This window comes from Myotis nattereri (assembly GCF_964212035.1).
Source record: "Myotis nattereri genome assembly, chromosome: 7".
Classification (NCBI taxonomy): Eukaryota; Metazoa; Chordata; class Mammalia; order Chiroptera; family Vespertilionidae; genus Myotis; species Myotis nattereri.
Window position 1 is genome coordinate 60,873,910 of NC_138082.1, and position 19,197 is coordinate 60,893,106.

General features: G+C 40.6%; 1 protein-coding gene across 1 annotated transcript in view; it reads right to left on the bottom strand.

Moving 5' to 3' along the window:
* Positions 1-19,197, bottom strand: part of ARL6IP6 (ARF like GTPase 6 interacting protein 6) — a gene marked incomplete at its 5' end in the record, with an annotated part of 472,926 nt that overhangs the window by 420,003 nt on the left and 33,726 nt on the right. The gene's annotated exons all lie outside the window — the stretch shown is intronic.

A 19,197-nucleotide genomic window follows, 5' to 3' on the forward strand; every position in this document is an offset into this window, starting at 1 on the left:
CGATTAAATAAGCATGGGTAGTAGCTGCCCATGATTCTTCCCAAGGTTATACACCATTGGTAAGCTGCATAGGAGATGGCACGCAGGAGGAGTGATACTCTACAGGCTTTTCTGAAATACCAGCAAAGCTGGCAGTGCGCATTGATGGGCACCGGATGTCTTTTTGATCAGGTCCTCTGTCATATCCATTTTGCCTATTTAAAGAGATTTACAAGAGATTGATTAATTTCACTCTCCAATAACTCTACACTCTGTTGAATAATCACAGTGCTTCTTCCATTAAAAAAGTGCTTCATAAATATTTATCGCCATAAATTCCACTTTTTAAATAAAAGAGACAGCTGCTTCCCATTAATTATCCTATCAAAAAATTGATTGGACATTTTCTGAAGAGCTTGACAATGTAAAGGAAGAAAAATCATTTTCCTTCTCCCTGTCTGAGTTCTCAACTGAGAACCCTGTAATAAAAGATTAACCAGAGAAAAACAGTCTATTAACATGCATAGTCATGTATACATTGGAGATACCCTAGGAAAAATGAGTTACTCTTTCAGGTGCCTTTAGAATTAAGGGTTAAACACGATCTTAATAAGGAAGGGGGAGGTGAGATGTAGGCCTCTTACGGAAGAGGACATTATTTTTAGGAAAGATGGAAAGATGAATGGGCCCTTAGAAGAATAAATGATAGCTTGTGACAAAGTTTGTCTGGGCATGGTGTCAACTTCTAACATCCTCTCCTGTGATGAGTCAACCCCCCCACTGATTGATGAGACTCTGGGGAAGTGATTTATGGCAAATGAGTTCCTTTTGGAGGATGTGTCCTTAGGCAGATAAGGGAAGTTAGGAGAAAACTTCTCCATACATTTGCTGTTTTTCAAGTGCCTACAGTTCAACACACCAAAGTGGCTTGGGGGTAGAATGTCTTAAACTCCTAGAGTCACATTTTGGGGTACATATTCTGCTCCCTTCAACTACAAATACAGCTGCTTCCTCTGGGGTTAGGAGCCCCCCAAAACTCCAAACCTTAGCTCACAGTAGTGAGCTCCATTTGGCATATGGAATTGTGGGTGAGTTATGGATTCTAGTCCTGCTTTGGGCTTTTGCCAAGTTATGTGATCCTGGGGATGTCTGCTTACTTCCCCAAATATCAGTTTCCTTATCTGAGGGCAGAAAAAAAAATCTTCCTGTACCAACCTTAGGTTCTCCAGCTGGGGCCCTGTAAATTAGAATGGCCAAAATCAGATTAAAAGGAGAAAAACAAATAGAAGTTTATTAATATGTACATTGCACACATACACATGGGAGCACTCAGCAACAACTAACCCAAAGTAGTGGCTCTTCTTAGAACTTAGATTTTAAATACCAACAAAGAAAGGGGTTTGGAGCTTCTGGGCAGAAGAGGCAAGTTTTGGGAAGATGACCAGGAAACATATGGTAAACAAGAGTTGTTCAATGAGGTTCAGTGTGCAGATTTAAATCTGTGCCTTTTCCATTTAGAAGAGTTGGTAAGAGTCCTACTCTTCCCTATATGGAAGAGAGAGAGAGCTGTCTAAATGAAAATCCTATCTAATAATAGACAAACATGGTAATTAACCGTACCTCCAACACGCTTCCCATTGGCTAATCAGGGTGATATGCAAATTAACTGCCAACCAAGATAGCCACAGCCAGGCAGCTGAAGCGAACAGGGGGCTTGCTTGCTCCAGTGAAGGAGGAAGCCAAGGTTCCCCACCTGCCGCTGCCAGCCTCTGAGCTTGCAACTCTAAGCAACTATGTTGCAATTACAGAACCTAAACAAACTCCAGAAACCTGCTTTCAGCCAGCCAGGCTTCAGCCAGCAGGATCGCAACAGTGTTACAATTATAGAACCCAAACAAACCCAGATCCCTGCTTTCAGCAGCCGAGGTCTCAGAACTGGAGCCGAGCCTCAGAGCTAAAGCCGGCTCTCAGCTCCACTGACAGCCATAGAAGGTAAATAAATCCCAGAATTAAAAAAAAAAGAAAAAAAAGGAGCGGTTGGGAGCTTCAGTCGCCCGCCAGCCTGAAAACAGCCATCATCCCCTCACCCAGACTGGCCAGGCACCCAGGTGGGACCCCCACCCTGAAGGGGGTGTGACCAGCTGCAAACAGCCATCAACCCCTCATCCAGGCTGGCCAGGCACCCCAGTGGAGACCCCCACCCTGAAGCAACAAGATGGTGGCTAATTTGCATACTGAAGGCTGTCCATGGTCCAGGACCGGATCTGTGACCCTGCCAGGCGGGGGGCAGTGCTTGAGGCTGTCCGCGGTCCCGGGACCCAGATCTGTGACCCTTCCCAGTGGGGCGGCAGCTCGCACAGAGGCAGATCGGCCAGGGTTGGGCAGGGCAGGACGCCTGGCTTCCTCCCAACCTCATTCTGGGTTGGTGAGCAGCGCAGAGAGCCTCTGGACAGGGGAGGCAGGCCGGCGGAGGGCGGCCTGTACTCCCCACATGGTGGTCGTAACAGCTGTGGGTGGGCCAAGAAGAGCCTGCAGGCTGAGCTGAAGTAGTACCTGCAGGCCATCAGCGCCCAGGAGTGGCTGCGCAAGATCCACCTCCTGGCCCAGAAGGTGCAGGATTGCAGGGACAGCCACCGTGGCGGGCCAGACTGACATCCTCCTGGCTGCACCACAGGGGTTTGCGGATCTGCAAAGCCAGAGGCCGCCAATGTGCACATTCCCCCCTGGCATGCGAACATCTCCCAGCACACTGCCACCCTCCCACGCCTGCAACAGTTGCAAACCAAGGCGTGCACAAGTTCCCCCCACCTCTCCACCGCACTTCCATCAACCCGGCATGCCTAACACCCCCACAGGATGTGCACACAACCCCTCTGATGCGCTCACGTCCTTTGGAGAGTGTCTGGGTGTTCTGGGTGCTGAGGGTGGGCACCTGTGAGATGACAGTGAGAGGGCAGAGTGGTGATGCCCTGTTTCCACGGAGGCCAGTGCAACTATGAGATCAACTCTGGGGGGTTAATGCAGGTACTGAGGCAGGAGCAGGTGCAGACAGACACACCTGGTGGGCGCGGGCGGCCCTCGCTGAGGTGTCTTCGGTCAGCATTCAAGATCAAGAACCAGAGGTGGAGAGGAATTCCGTCCTCTCAGTGAAACAGTGGGATAGTCGGGGCGACTGTAGATGAGGAATGTGCACTTTGGGTGCCAGCACCCATGAGCGAAGGCTGCCCTGACTGAGCCTCGCTTGCTTGGGGCCTAGCGCACTCCTGCCAGGCAGCGGGTGACAGGACATGCTTTTCCCAATTAATGAGAGAAAATGTTGATTCTCCTGCTGCCCACGAAGGTGGAAAGTGAAGTGGGGAGACGTGTGGGGAGTGAGCGAGGTTCCCTGTCTGGGGGTTCCAAATCTGCTGTTGGTTACTTTCACCGCTGACTAGAGATATACAGGAAATGGGGGAACTGAATTGTGGGATCAATTCTTGAGGTGGGAGAGTGGAGAATACGGAGCAGAGTAGTTTTATCCTGATGCCTTGATGGAGGACTGACATCCTTCTTGTTGGCTCTACTGCCAGCACACAGGACCTTTCACCTCTTGTGACCATCCTCGCTTAAGATATTAGCCACACGGCCCTGACTGTATATATACAATTCAGTTCCCCATTTCCTGGATCATGATCAGTTAGCTTTCCCCCTGAAGGTCAAGGATCCCTAAGGCCAACTCTCTCTAGGATCTTAACATGAAGTGTGCAATGCTGGTCTCAGAGCTCTCAGTGGACCCAGAGGGGAGAAAGTCCTGTCGCACTCACTAGCTGGCAACTTCTGGACCCCACATGACAAGCCCTAGTATCTGCTAGACCAGTGGTCGGCAAACTATGGCCCTTGAGTGTGGCTCTTCCACAAAATACCACGTGCGGGCGCACACATACAGTGTGATTGAAACTTTGAGGCCACACTCAAAGTGCCAAAGAGCCGCATGTGGCTCGCGAGCCACAGTTTGCCGACCGTGGTGCTAGACTCAAGAGAATTGGATAAGATAGAATTATAGGTCAACTCAATTTCAGAGTGACATTTTCTGATCTCTTAGCCAAAGTCTGAATGTTAACCATTATTTGCCGTTTATTATTACTGCAAATTTGTACAAACATAATTATTCTCACTTATTTAATTATTTTGAGAACAATGGAAGAGAAAATTGGATAAGCTGGAATAAGAGTATAAAAAAGAAACCTTGCAAATTGTCTCTTTATTTTCTCTCACTAGGCACAAATTATTGCATCCAGAAGAGCTAGCTTGAGATGAGAGGCTTCTCTTCAGAGTTTAAGTTAATACTTAGCACATGCATTTGCTCAATAAACATTTGTTAAATACATTAATAAATATATGGTTGAATGAATGAATGATGATGCAATTGAGACCTCAGATGACTTGGGTCAGATTTATGCAGTGGACAGTGGTTTTCAAAATTTGGTTTAGCCTAAAAAACTTTTGTTTAAACAACACTTAATGGGGAAACTCAGTAAGTTAAAGAAAGAAAATAGTCTGGTTGAAATGAGCAGAGTATTCAGATGATACCTGTTTGGGTATCTCTGGCCACTGAGAAGGTTCCCCACAAACCATTTTATTATGGGGGTTACAACAATGCAGCAGAAAAATAAGGCTCCTGAATGATTAATATACTTATTTCAGCTACATTTACTGTCAATATCAATCACACCAGCAGAACCACTGAATTCAAAGAACTGTATCAATTATTGAGAGGGATTAAGTAAATGAATGGGTCATTACTTTTATAGCCTAAGCTAGTCATTAAGACAAAATGATAAAAAGAGGATCTAATGTAAAGCTGGGCAACAATTTCAAAAGAAATTGAATCCATTATTATATGTTTAATACACAATTTTAAAAGAAGTTTAATCAATTATCAGAGCTTAACTAACCAGAATCCTTGACAAACTGAATTTTCCCACATTCATTCATTAGGAAAGATTAAGGAGATATGCTAAAATCAGTCGAAAGTATTTACACGTTATATCTGACTATCCAGCACAGTTCTGAGCATTACAAAGGATACAAGATGCAGAAAACATGGTCCTTAGAATTAATCTGCTTATAATTTAGCTGGGCAGATAAAACTCACATGTATGAAATCATCTAGAAAGAATGAAGTGTTAAATTCTATGTAATTATTTTTTAAAATCTGGTAATTTAATTATTTTTAGGGCTATTTCGTGTAATACAAGCACCATTAGATAAATAAAATTTCAATGTAAGTTCTTAAAATATACTCTGGAGTCTGATTGATCTCAATATCTATGGTTTTACTTATGGTTTATTACTGTAAAGTAATGGAACCATAAAGTATAAGAGACCAATAACCTTGAGTCATTACTGAATCCACAAACATCAAAGTTCATATCAACCAAGAGTTTTGGGCAAAAGTGATACATTGAACCCAAATAATAGGAAACAGGCCCTCGCTGGGTGACTCAGTTGGTTGGAGCATCATCTCATGCACTTAAAAGGTTGTGGGCTCAATTACCTGTCAGTATAAAAGGCAACCAATTTATGTTTCCCTCTCTCCCTTCCTCTCTTTCTAAAAATCTTTTTTTTTTTTAATTGGTGAGGATTAAAAAAATACTAGAGGCCCTATGCATGAAATTCGTACAAGGGGCTCAGCCCTCGCACCCTGGCTTCATCTGAAAGATTGTCCAGACAGTTGTTCCGCTGTTTGGCCATCTGGTCTAATTAGCATATTACACTTTTATTATTATAGATATTATAGGCACTACACCTGGAAGGTTTGACAGTCAATTCTTACCAACCCTTCAAAGAAAGAATAACTCCTACTGTAAACAAACTCGAATAAAAACAGGTGTTCCTCAACTCATTTTATGAGATTATAATGCCACCACAAGCAAAAACTATTCATGGACAATAAAATATTTTTTTTAGGAGAGCCTTAGTTGTGAACTGAGGTGCAAATATACCAAGTTAAATATTATTTAAGAAATCCTGCAAAATCATGATGAAGCAGAGATTACCTGAGGAATGTAAGATAGCTCATCCTTCGAAATTGTATCAATGGGTTCTAGGTAAAGATGATGGATTGAAAAAATGCACTTACTTTGTTATCTCCCCAAATCTCATTAAAATAATAGTAAAAAGATGTTTTTCTTTGTTTGCTTTCTTGTGTTTTTGTTTGTTTTTTGTTTTGTTTTTTTTATGTATTTACCCAGATGAGAACAAAAAGAGAGATGCAACAACAAAGTTATGGATATTGGGAAGCAGATGGACAAGTGGTAATTAGCTAGAGAAAGTTGAGTTTTAGGGAAACAGGAGAAAGCTGAGAGGCAACAAGATTTATATCATAGAACTAGCAAAAGCCTAGAATTGCGGTCATCAGAAACCTCTGAAGGTAGGATAAAAGTAAAACTAAAAACCAAAAGATTATCTTTTTTAAATGTACAAATGAGTAGTTACAAAATAGACACAGGGATGTAAGCACAGCATGGGGAATACAGTCAGTGATATTGTGGTGACTCTATATGGTGCCAGGCGGGCGCTTGGGATAGCAGGGGGAGCACTTTGTAGGGTGTATGGCTGTCTGACCACTAAGCTGTGCACCTGAAACTGGTACAAAATAGTATGTAAATGTAACTGGAAAGAAAAAAAAAAGGAATCCTTTTAAGAATCCTCTCCAATCACACAACCAGATTACACACCTCCCAAACTGGGCTGGAGACTGAAAGCTTATTTCCCAGAGACAGGAAAGAAGAGGGTTTCTGGATGGAGGAACACCAGGCAGAGTAAAGAAAAGAATGAGCTCAGGCCTTCAAATTCCCAGCTCAAGTTCTGCATAAATGACCCAAGAGTCTCTGTTTCATCAAAGAAACCTTTACCTCCTATAGCTGCAAAGCTAAAATGTCTGAAAACCAAATCCAGAATTTCACCCCTCAAGTGGCTGGATTACAATGCAAATAGAATTCCCCAACCTTACTGGGTGTCTTCTCTTTAAGTGAAGGCATTGATTGGGAAGGAATGGGAGCCTAATCACTAGAATCAGGGCAATTTGGAAGATTCCAATGAAGCTAGAAAAATAGAACCCATAAATTCTGCCAGTATAAGCAGTCCTTCCCCTCCTGTCTGTGGAAGTTCACCCTGCTTTGCCTGAAAAATGGCAAATGGCCTCTCTTTGTAAGGCACTGCTCATTCTCCTCAGGACCTACCACTGCCGCTCCCTTTGCTTCTAGACCTAAAACTAGACTTATGTCCCAACAAGCCCTAAAGGGTAGGATATAAATGTAACCCAGCCCACCCCACCCCAAAAAAGAAAAATAAATGTAACCCAAGAGTAGCTTCTCTACACAGCAATAGGAGTGCATGAATCTTCCAGTTTATAAAGAGAGAAATCTGGGAAGTAGGATCAAACATGTGGGAGAATGGTAGAGGGAATGTAAAGCTAGGTCAGATGAAATTTATTCATATGGGCCCCTTAAGCAGAGGTTCTGGACTCAGTGATTTAGTTTGGGGAGTTAGAAAGAGCTCTGATAGCTTCTTTGGTTGACTGAAACATGGACCAAACACGTACTGTGGAGATTAAGAATCACTTAAGGAAATGTGTATTGGTTGCAAATTGACAAAGGGTGGACATGATGTCAGTTTAATGTGCCACCTTATCCAGGCTATAGTATACCCAGTTATTTAATCAAACACTAATCTAGGTATTGCTGTAGAGGTATTTTGTAGATGTGATTAATATCTACAATTAGTTGACTTTAAGTAAAGAAGAGCATACGATAATCTGGGTGGCCCTGATCCGATCAGTCAAAAAGCATTAAGAGTAATCAGAGGCTTCCCTGAGAAAAAATAAATTCCATTTATGGACTACAGTATCAGCTCCTGCCCAAGAGTTTACAGCCTGCCCTTCCTGAGAGCCTGCCCTATAGATTTGAACCTGCCTGGTCAGTCTCCACAGTAGTATAAGTCAATTACTTACAATAAATATCCATATCGCTCTCTGGATCCCTCTCTCCCCCCCCCTCCATATATATATGAAAGGTATCTCTGCATCTATCTATCTGTCTATATCTCTCTATCTATCCATCCCATCTCCTAATGGTTCTATTTTTATCTTCCACTGGCTCTGTTTCTCACTGGAATCTTGATAGTGTCTTTTAAAGAGATGTTTGCAGTCTTTGGAATCAGTTTTCAGCAGGTGATCTAAGAGAAATATTTGTTCTTTGATTGCTACAAGGTCGCTTCATATGTTTGTGTATACAGAAGGTAACCATTTTTTAAAATGCAGAGCAACTATTTCAAACAAAGCCGGGTTACCAGGAGAGGACATGGGCTATTACATTATATTGTTTCAGCTTTATTACTGGGAAGGCAAGAAAACACTTGAATTTATTGGCAAAGTCCTTTTAAAACAGTTTGAAAATATTTCTCAATTCCTTGAAGAAAAAGACTTCCTTTATAGATATCTTTTTAATTTCAAAAAGTACCATAAAACCTCATGCCTACAGTGACTGAAAAGTCTACTGTACTTTAAAAGAATTATAAGTAATATAAAAGTATGAGAGACTCCTGCTTGCTTCAACACAGTCTCCCACTGATAACCCATTTTGTATGAATTCTTTAACAATTTTTAATATGCTTATCACACACCCCATTTTAAAAGAAAATATATTTAAATAACTAAACTACCAACACCTAACAGCATATCATTAATAACTTTTTGAGTATTGTCTAACTTCATCTCTGAAAGTTAGACTGTTATCCATTATAAGGATATCCCATAAATTAACCTTTTCCACATTGATAGATCCAACCTCTTTCATTCCTCTTTATATCACTGATCCAAAGCACAGTTCCCATGACATAGTAGGCCCACAATAAATACCTTTTTACTAAATGAAGAGCAATGAATATGTGTCTTTTCGCACAGCAGTGATTTTGTGCAGGACAGTATAAAACCGAACAAACAGGTCTCATCTACAACTGTCCAGTGATGCTGAACAGCAACTCTGACTTAGCTCCTCCCCATGACCCCCAACCTCACAAAAACATTACAGAAATCAACTGCCTCAAAGGGATGCAACATGTTGTGTGGTTTTTTTTTTTTCATTATTATTGACACATAACTTCCCCTCAAACACAAAACCATAGGAATAATTTAATGGGTTAAGAAAACAAGAGTTGCATGGCAGACTATGAAGTGACAAATGGTAGGGGACAGTTTATATAAATTAATATTGCCCTTATTGAATAAGATTAATATCCCTTATATCTAATACAAAAAGCAAATAAGAAAAAGTTATGTGTCTCTTAAAAAGGGAAACGCTGCCTGGCTGGCATGGCTCAGTGGTTGAGTGTTGACCTATGAACCAGGAGGTCACGGTTTGATTCCCGGTCAAGGCACATGCCCGGGTTTCGAGCTCCATCCCCAGTGTGGGGCGTGCAAGAGGCAACCAATCAATGATTCTCATCGCTTTTTCTATCCCTCTCTCTCCTTTCCTTTCTCTGAAATACTGCCACTGGGGTGTTTTATTAATTTAGCTTGTGTTTCTTCATTCCCCTGGGCTATAAGCCCTGCAACAGGGCTGCTAACCACTGGGTCCCTGGAAGAGACTGAAAACCCATTTAAGTCTGGTTTCACCCCCAAGAGATTCTGATTTCCTTGACCTGGAGCATGCCCCAAGCACTGAACATTTCTGAAGGTCCCCAGATAACTCCAGTGTACAGCCAAGGTGGAGAAGTGCTCCTGTGAGGAAGAGCTGAGGGGGTGCCTGCCATATCGCTGGTAAAGAAAAGGGAGGGGTGGGTGGAGTTTCAGAGAGGACAAAGGGAGCATGAAGGAGAAGAAAACTAAATCTGCATCACACGTGAGAAGCAGGTTGAAACAAACAGGGACACTCACAACAGCTTAAACCTGGCCTGTGGGATTTAAGTGACTATAATCCATTATGGGGGCACACCCTCAAGACCTCATTTAAACCTAATTACCTCCCGAAGACCCTACTTTCTATTACCAATATGTTGGGAATTAGGGCATATAAATTTTTGGGGACAAAAACATGCAGTCCATATTGGTCATAACCTCAGAATTTCAGATGTTGCGTTTTGGCAGTCCTAGAGTTACGGCATTCAGATCTTCCTTCAAAATAGAACCTGCTGTAAGAGTTCTAGTTAGTTGATTTGCACCAGTTAACTTTGGGATTCACAGCAGTGGCTATGCTGAGACTACCGTCTTCCTGTGCTGCTCCTGGCAAGTGACACCGTGAGGTACAAAAGCCAGGCCATCGCTGCCCACGCAGGACTATTCTAATGGGCAGTCTTTGTTCCGGGAGTCCCTAGGACTTTGTCAGAGCTGTGCTACAGTCTGAGGTTTTTTTTACCTAATCCTCCTTCCTTTCCCCTTTTTCACAGGGCTCAGTGTCACTCTCTCCACTTACTCCTGCTCCTTCACCCTTTAACCTTTCACACACATTTCCCCCGATAAATTTCTTGCCCTAATTCCTCCTGGTCATCTGCTTCTCAGAGGATCCAATCTGACACAGGATGAGACCTCAAAAATCATCTAGGCTTATATATACTAGTATTCTTCTTAGCTCAGAAACCTGAGGTTCAAATGATTTGCTGCATTTCACATGGTCCAATGTGGCTGACCAGGGTTATAGTTTTCACAATCTTCAATCAAATGCTTTAATGCTTTTTCTACCAAAATAGGAGAGAGTCAAAACACAGGAGATTTCACTGGAAAATAAAACACTAAAAGTAATAAAAACAAAAGTACAACAATTTATACTGGGTAAGAACATTGAAAGCACTCAAGGGACTCTCTAATGAGGAATACTCACAAAATATAACAGGCAGAACAAACACAGCAGCAGGAGCAAGAAAGAAAAGGAAAACATTAGGAACAACCAAAATATCAGGCACAGTTTCGGGTCCTCTCTCAGTCACAAACATACTCACATTCAGAATGTGAATCACCCACATGTGTGTGAGATATCTCAGTCTCAGGGAAGCCAACTACAGTGGGTTATAGCATCCACCCCCCACCCCCCACCCCAACCCTCCCAAATTCATGTCCACCCAGAACTCAGAATGTAACCTAACTTGGAAGTATAGTCTTGGCAGATGTAATTAAGGTAAAGATTGAGATGAGCTCGTACTGGATTAGGGTGGACCCTCCATCCACTGAAAATGTCCTTTTAACAGACAAACAGAGAGGAAGAAGAGATTGAAGTGATGCATCTACAAGCCAAGGAATGCAAGAAACTACCAGAAGCTGGAGGGGGAAAGGAAGGGTTCTCCCCAGGAGCCTTCGGAGGCAGTGTGGCCCTGCCAGGACTTTCTGGACTTCTGGCCTCCACAACTGTGAGAGGTAGATTCCTGCTGTTGTAAACCATCACATTTGTGGTAATCTATCACAGCAGCCCGGGGACGCTAATATACTACTTACTGAAGTCTTTTACACCGATCAAGAGCAAAAACTGAGCTATGTGGCCAAATATAACAATCAGTGTAGAAAAGAAAAAAGAACAACACACACACACACACACACACACACACACACACACAAAACACAACGGAAAACAGACACAAAAATATCAGTGTATTCATTTTACTTTATTATTTTTTTTCCCAGTGTATACATTTTCTGTGACCAATGTAGAGAAGCTAATACAGGATAGCCCCAGGGAACTTTTAGACTATAAAGAGTACTTTGCACTATAAATCACTAGTTAACATATTCTATTCCCATGCTGGTTAGGGGTCACTTCCATGGCTCCAGGAGTCCTGAGAGAGAAGCACAGAGCTACCACAGAACAGCACATGTTAAACTGTCCTTAGCCAATAACATAGCCAGAGATTTAGTCTTGCCTAGGTTCCTGGTGAGAATGTAAAGGAAGAATTAATCTAACTTCAATCTGAGCTGACACCCAGAGAGGCATAATGGTCATGGAATAGACTTTCTTCTCATCCTTAATTTCATCTATAGCATGAGAAGGGTGGATTAAATCACTTTTCAGTGCTAGCATCCTCATTTAAGGATCTGTAGACAGGAGTGTATGGATCAAGCAGTGCTTGTCATTTGGGGAAGGGTGGTATAACAGTTACATAGGTCCCAGGAAGAGGAGAGGAACTGTATCTTTTGACAATTTTTCAGTTAATTTGTGTACAAGACCACTGTCAGGCTTGGTGACTTATATTCAGTTTATTATAGTGAAAGAATACAGACTGCAATCCATAAAGGGAAAAGGCATAAGGGGTGAAGTCCAGGAGAAACCAGGCATGAGCTTTCAGATGTCCCCACAGTGGAGTCACATGGGGACATGCTTAATTCTCTCAACAACACATGTGACAATACATGTGAAATGTTGCCAACCAGGGAAGCTTACTTGAGCCTTGGTGTTCAGGGTTTTTATTAGGGTTCACTTATGTATGCATGCAGTGCCTAGATGACTGACCTCAACTACTCAGATTCTAGCACTTCCCACTCAAGAAGGAAAAAACAGGAATTCACCACAAATCACATTATTAGAGTGAATTTATCTTGTCAAGCTGGTTCATACATGCAAAAACACTAATCAGGGCAGATAGGAAGGGCTTTGTATTTCAGCCTTTGTTTCTGAGATTTCACAGCATCCATATAATAAAGTAGCCCAATGTATTTCTTGTACCTGCACCAAAAGTCTTGATATATTTTAATATTTTTTATAAATTACTGGTATCTTGTAATAGTAGAGGGGAAAAAATCTAGATTATGCTATGTTTTCAAAGTTAAGATCTTAAATATGGTTGGGCACTTTAGCTAGAAGTGTTTTTTTATAGATCTGAGATTCAGTCATGTCACCTCTTTAGCCCCCTAAAAGTATTCTATCAAGAAAGAAAACATGTTTAAGAAAACTTTTGAGATTCACTTTTGAGGTTTTTTAATGTATAACACTTTATTCTATCAATTTTATAAAATGTTTCTTATTGGTTACCTACATGATACAACTTTTTTTTTTAAATATATTTTATTGACTTTTTACAGAGAGGAAGAGAGAGAGATAGAGAGCCAGAAACATCCATGAGAGAGAAACATCGATCAGTTGCCTCCTGCACATCTCCCACCGGGGATATGCCCGCAACCCAGGTACATGCCCTTGACCGGAATCAAACCCGGGACCCTTCAGTCCTCAGGCCGACGCTCTATCCACTGAGCCAAACCGGTTTCGGCGATACTTACAACTTTGATTCTCATTGTGTTTCTCCAAATCTGAATACAATTAAAATTTGCTCAATTTGAAAGTACAATTTTATGTAAAAACTGATACAGAACAAATGTCAAGTACTCTATATTTTACATCAATAGGAACTTGTAACATCCAACAGTCCAAGCATTAGTTGTATTTAATGCAAAATGGAAAATTATACTCTCATTACTCTTTTAGATTCAGCATGCTGACTTCTACCTTAAGCAGATTTGTACAGCACTAGGAATTATAAATTGCCTAGAAGTAGTAATTACTTTCTCAGTATCTAGCTAAAATACAGATATATAAAGTCTTATTTTTTTGACATATAAGTTATACTGACAGAATTTAAAATGGTAGTTTAAAACACAGTGGAACTAAACTTTCAGTAGCTAAGCCAGCATTTAAAAAGTTTTTTGGGATCAGGATTTTAGTTTTAATTTTGAACTGCTCTTAGGAATTAATATTTTCCCTACATATTACATTTAACTGAATATCCAAGTTCCATTCTGTAGGTGATCCAAAGCCACCGAGGGCTGATCTTGTAATTGCCTCTAAAGAGAAGGAAAGTAATTCAGCCCATTAGTTCCCTGTAAGCAATTGTAAAACAATGTTGATTTCTGGGAAAAGAGGGAGGAACAGGGAGTCCAGTGCTGGAGGAGGTGGCAAGGAAACAGTTACCAAGTTTCATGGGAAAGAACAGGCTGCTAGCAATAGCACATACACATGGTTCCTTGCCAGAACTCCCCCCTGCACAAGATTAATTATATCTCTGGAGCATTCTACCTTTACAAACTGCAGCATTCATTATTTATGGTTTTATAAACCTTTATCAAGCTATCTAGATTTTTAGCCCACACTATCTATAGGTAGAAACTCCATAAATCTGCAATGGACTGAGGAATTTCTTCTAAAACTACTACTTGCAAGTTCTAGGTCTATATTTTCAGCATGGATTTGGAACATTCCTGATGCTTTCTTGAGTAGCAGAGGCCAGAACTTTAGTTCAAAGAATGTACTTCAATTTGTTTTTAACACTTTTCCTGGTGGTTCCTTACATATACATTTGCCCTCCCCCCCGCCCCCCATAATGTTACCAGTTATCCATTGTCAAACATTTGTCATTTTTCTGCTTATATATGTTCTGGGATATTCTTGTGGAGTTTTCCAAATTCCAATATCCAGGAGAGCTTAGTGTCATCTGTAAAATTTGGACATTTTCTTGTGCACAATTTTTTAAGGTTACAAGTAAAAATATTCTAAGCACTGGTTTTTCCTAGATACTTCTTTATTCAGAGAAGTGACCTGTATTTTTGTATAATTTAGGTCTGTATTCCAGTGCCTCAATATTTAATATTACTGTCTCGTGGAGGCTGGTTCCAATGTATTAATTTATGAAAATCTGAATAAATTACATTCTGATTGCCCTTTAATTATACCACATATCTGCTGTCTGGTAGCACTGCAAATGGTCAGATGTAAAGGAAATCCAGGGATACATTGTATTTTTTAAATTATACTTATGACCAATTCCTATTACCTTTTTTATTTTTGAAAGAAAAATCTAGTATTGTATGAAAGATATTTGTACTAGCGCAGAAAACACTTGCTTATGTGTTTGTAGTGTTACTATTGCCTATTTATGTACTTATAAGATACACAAGATCTAAAGTCATTTCTTCCAAAGTTACTTTTTCATTTTTTTCTTATACCACTTTGTAACTCTATACACAGATATTGAGCACTTGCTGTGTAGTATAAGCTTCAGCCTAGGTACTGGATACATTTAAAAAAGAGTCTAAAAGACTCTTTAGGAAGATGGGTCATTATGAAATAAGGCTAGATAGCATATGCTATTTTCTACAAATTAGTAAAAGAAATAAGTCAGAAATAACAGTGGAACAAACCTTTTTCAAGAAGTTTGTGGACAGGTAGAGGTGGAATGTTGATAAACGATGACTTCTTGGTTCTTGGTTTTAAACATCAAAATTTAACTTTAGCTAGCTAAAAAGAAAATATTTTTATTATAAGGCTAGGGCAGTGATGGCGAACCTATGACACGCGTGTCAGAGGTGACACACGAACTCATTTTTTTGGTTGATTTTTCTTTGTTAAATGGCATTTAAATATATAAATATAAAAAATATAAATCTTTGTTTTACTATGGTTGCAAATATCAAAAAATTTCTATATGTGAAATGGCACCAGAGTTAAGTTAGGGTTTTCAAAATGCTGACACGCCGAGCTCAAAAGGTTCGCCATCACTGGGCTAGGGAATAAATAGCTCACAGGATTGAAGGAAAGGCCAGAAAACCAGGATCATAAAATGACAAGAAAGTTTTGTAGCAGAGATTGTAGCTAAGGTTTGCTTCAAAACAGTCGTTAGTATTGTATCAATCACTGCAGAACAGAACTAGAAACCACTGCCATGGCCACAGAATGGCACTACTATGAATGAATTCTAAGCTTTCTGTCAGTGACTGCCATTCCTTCACAACTCAAAACTTGGGCTGAAATGTAGCACCCACCAAGGTTACATACTAACAAAGAGTTTGGCAGAAAGGAAATATCTAACCTCTTAGCCCTATTACTATGTAGAGCCTTGCTTCCCAGAAACACATAACAAGTCTCCCAAAGAAAGGATAGACTTCGGGGTTGAGCAGTCAAAAACTGGTAACATACTGCCTGGCCGGCGTGGCTTAGTGGTTGAGTGTTGACCTATGAACCAAGAGCTCACAGTTCGATTCCTGGTCGGGGTACATACCTGGGTTGTGGGCTCAATCCCCAATGTGGGGAGTGCAGGAGGCAGCTGATTAATGATTCTCTCTCATCAATGATGTTTCTTTCTCTCTCTCCCTTCCTCTCTGAAATCAAAAATATATTAAGACGATAACTGGTAACATACCTACTAGAGTCCGCTCCTTTGCTTGTCCTGCATACACCTACCCACTATTTCCCATGATTACACTTCAAAAATCATCCCATTTAACGTAGCACAACCATTTCTCGTTCAGTTGAGAATGCAGACCCTTCCTCACATAGGAAGACAACCAGCAGTCTGACAGGTAACTATATTCAGTTCCATGTCCAGGATCTCAGGGAAATGATTCCTCCCAAGTTATACAGGAATCCCATCACAATATCCTGCAATCTATATACTACATGGTAGTTAGCTATGTCAAAAATCCTATATGCAATGACAGAAACAGAAAAAAAGAAAGGAATTAGTTAAAATACACAGATGCCATAGTAAAGAAATATGGGTAGAGGCTATAGCTGTTTTTGAAACTAGTCATGAGACACGAGCTAGTATTTGACTTTTTTCCTATATCTATTCCATGTCCCCTTGACTTTCATCCAGAACTCTTAACAGGTACAGGTTTTTAAATCTGGTGAGGTAACCAAAATCTTATTCCTGAGGGATTTGAGCCCCCCCTGTCTGTGTAGGTTATAATATTCAACTGAAAATGAGTAACAAGGAAGCAACACAGGGCTTTGGGGTTTTTGTCCAAACTCCTGGCTCCCACTGTATAGCAGTGATTTCCCCTCAGTAGATTATCAATCACTCCAGTCAGTACTTTAACACCGATTTGGCCTGTGTACCCAGTGCTCTAAGGGACTTTAAATGGTCAAATGTGGCCTCAGCTTTCAATTCAACAACAGCATTTTTTTATATGAACTTCGTGGACACATTTCTCCCTTGAGTATGCAAACAGGCCCTTGCCAGACAGGCCCATAGGGGACTGGCACAGAGACAAGTCCTCTTGAGCTAATAATTCTTTCCTTTTGAGAAACAGCTTTCTACTTGACCTTTTAGAGAATGAACACCTGGGCTTCAGGTAACCTTGTGACCCCAGCTGTCCATTCTGAACAGGATGCTATCTGACTCATCTAGTCCTAGATCAGGGCTTCTCAGCCTTGGCACTATTCGCATTTTGGCTGTTATTCTTTCTGTTGGGGAGCTATCCTGGGCACTGTACATGTTTAGCTGCATCCTTGGCCTCCCAATTGTGACAATATGGTATAAAATAAGGGTTATGCATATTCAGGGAAGTGAATTAGCAGTTGGCGGAATTGTTAGGAGCTTGGAAAATGATTGGTGTCAATAAAAAAGGTTAGGAAGGGGTAGTCTTCCCATTTTACAGATAAGGAAACAGAGAAGCATTATTAAGTAATAGTTCTGTATTTAAAACTCATTGATCTAAAGACTCATTATATAGTAGTCTCCCCTTATCCTTAGGGAATTCATTCCAAGACTCCCACTGGATGCATGAAGTCAAGATAGCACCAAACCCTAGATATATGTATTTTTATACATACCTTGACCAACTTTAATTTATAAATTAGGCGCAGTAAAAGATTAGTAATTAATGAGATAGTATAATTACAACAATACACTGTAATCAGAGCTATGTGAACGTGGTCACTTGTTTCAGGGGATCCCTCGCAGAAGTCTGAATAAACTTGTTTTCTGGAGCAACATGTTGCTCTTAATTATAACACATTTTCTGTTCATGTCTTCCACCCACAAATTTAATGCCTTTCCATCTTAACTAAGCACTTATCACATACTGTGGCCATAACTTTAGCAACCTCAGCATAAGATTTTTTTTCTGTTATCAAGATCTTTCACCTTTTTACTTAAAGCACTTTATAGTTTCTCCTTGGCACATCCAAATTGCCAGCATCAATAATACTGCACTTAGGGGCCATTACTGAGTTAAAATAAAGATTACGTGAACAGAGGCTGTGACAGTTGATCTGGTAACTGAGATGGCCACTAAATGATTAAGGGGTGAATAACATACAAAAGGATGATTCATGACCAGGTAAAATGGCATGAGATTTCATCATGTTACTCAGAATGGCATGTAATTTTAAACTTATGAATCTTTTATGAATGTTTATTTCTGGAATTTTCCATTAACATTTTGGGACTGCGGTTGATTGAGGGCAACTGAAACTGCAGAAACTGCAGAAGGAAAAAACCACGGATAAGGGTGAGGCAGGGAACACACTACCTTATCTTGATAAGTAATATTCTGGTAACACTTAAAGCAGAATTGAACTTGGGAATATAATCAATTCCTGATGAAACAGCAAGTAGATTAATAACTAGTTTTACACCAAAACCCTTTAGTGGCCACAGGTACACTTATATCCAATGCATTCTTCACAAGTCACTGAATGGAATGTTGTAAGCTACACAAAAAGAGATAAGATGATCTGAGTATCATAATAGATGGATTCCGCTGCCAGATAAAATCACTTGACTCCTTTTACTGAAAATGACAAAACCCAGTATTAACAGCAGAGGCCAAAGGAGGAATTTAATGATTCATGTTAGCAATTTAAAGAATGGCAGGGTCACCACTGGGCTTCAGGGAGTACAGGACAGTCATTAGCAGCATACATGTTAGCCTTATTCCTTCCCACTGTGGGTGGCTGAACCCTGGCTGCTAACATCACCTTCCCAGCTTCATCAGACCTTAAATTCAAGTTGAAAAATCCTGGGAAAAGACTGGCCTGATTTGAGTCACATTTCTATTCCTGTTGCAATCACTATGGCCAGGAGAGATGAGAAACTAGGGTTAGCCCAGTTTTGGCTAGGTCCCTATTTCCTTTGGTTAGTTACTTACCTTCCAATCAGCTGTGGAAATAGGATGGCTTATATCTGGACCCTAGTTAAACTAGAGAGAGAATAATTTCTCAAGAAAGAAGAGTGCTAATCCAAAAGAAATAGGGTTCCAGAAAAAATATTATCTCCATGTATCTAGATGTATGTATAGGTATCTACATAGAGAAGGTGTACTGTAATATTTTTCTTAGTCATAAGACAAAGAATCTGGAAGAAGCTACTCAAGTTGGGAGTGGGTGAGTGATCAGAAGAGGTGGAGATAAGAAAAACTAATTTTGTTACTTGCATATTCCTTTGCAATAGAAGAGCCTTTTAGAATCAAGGTTGGGAAGGGCA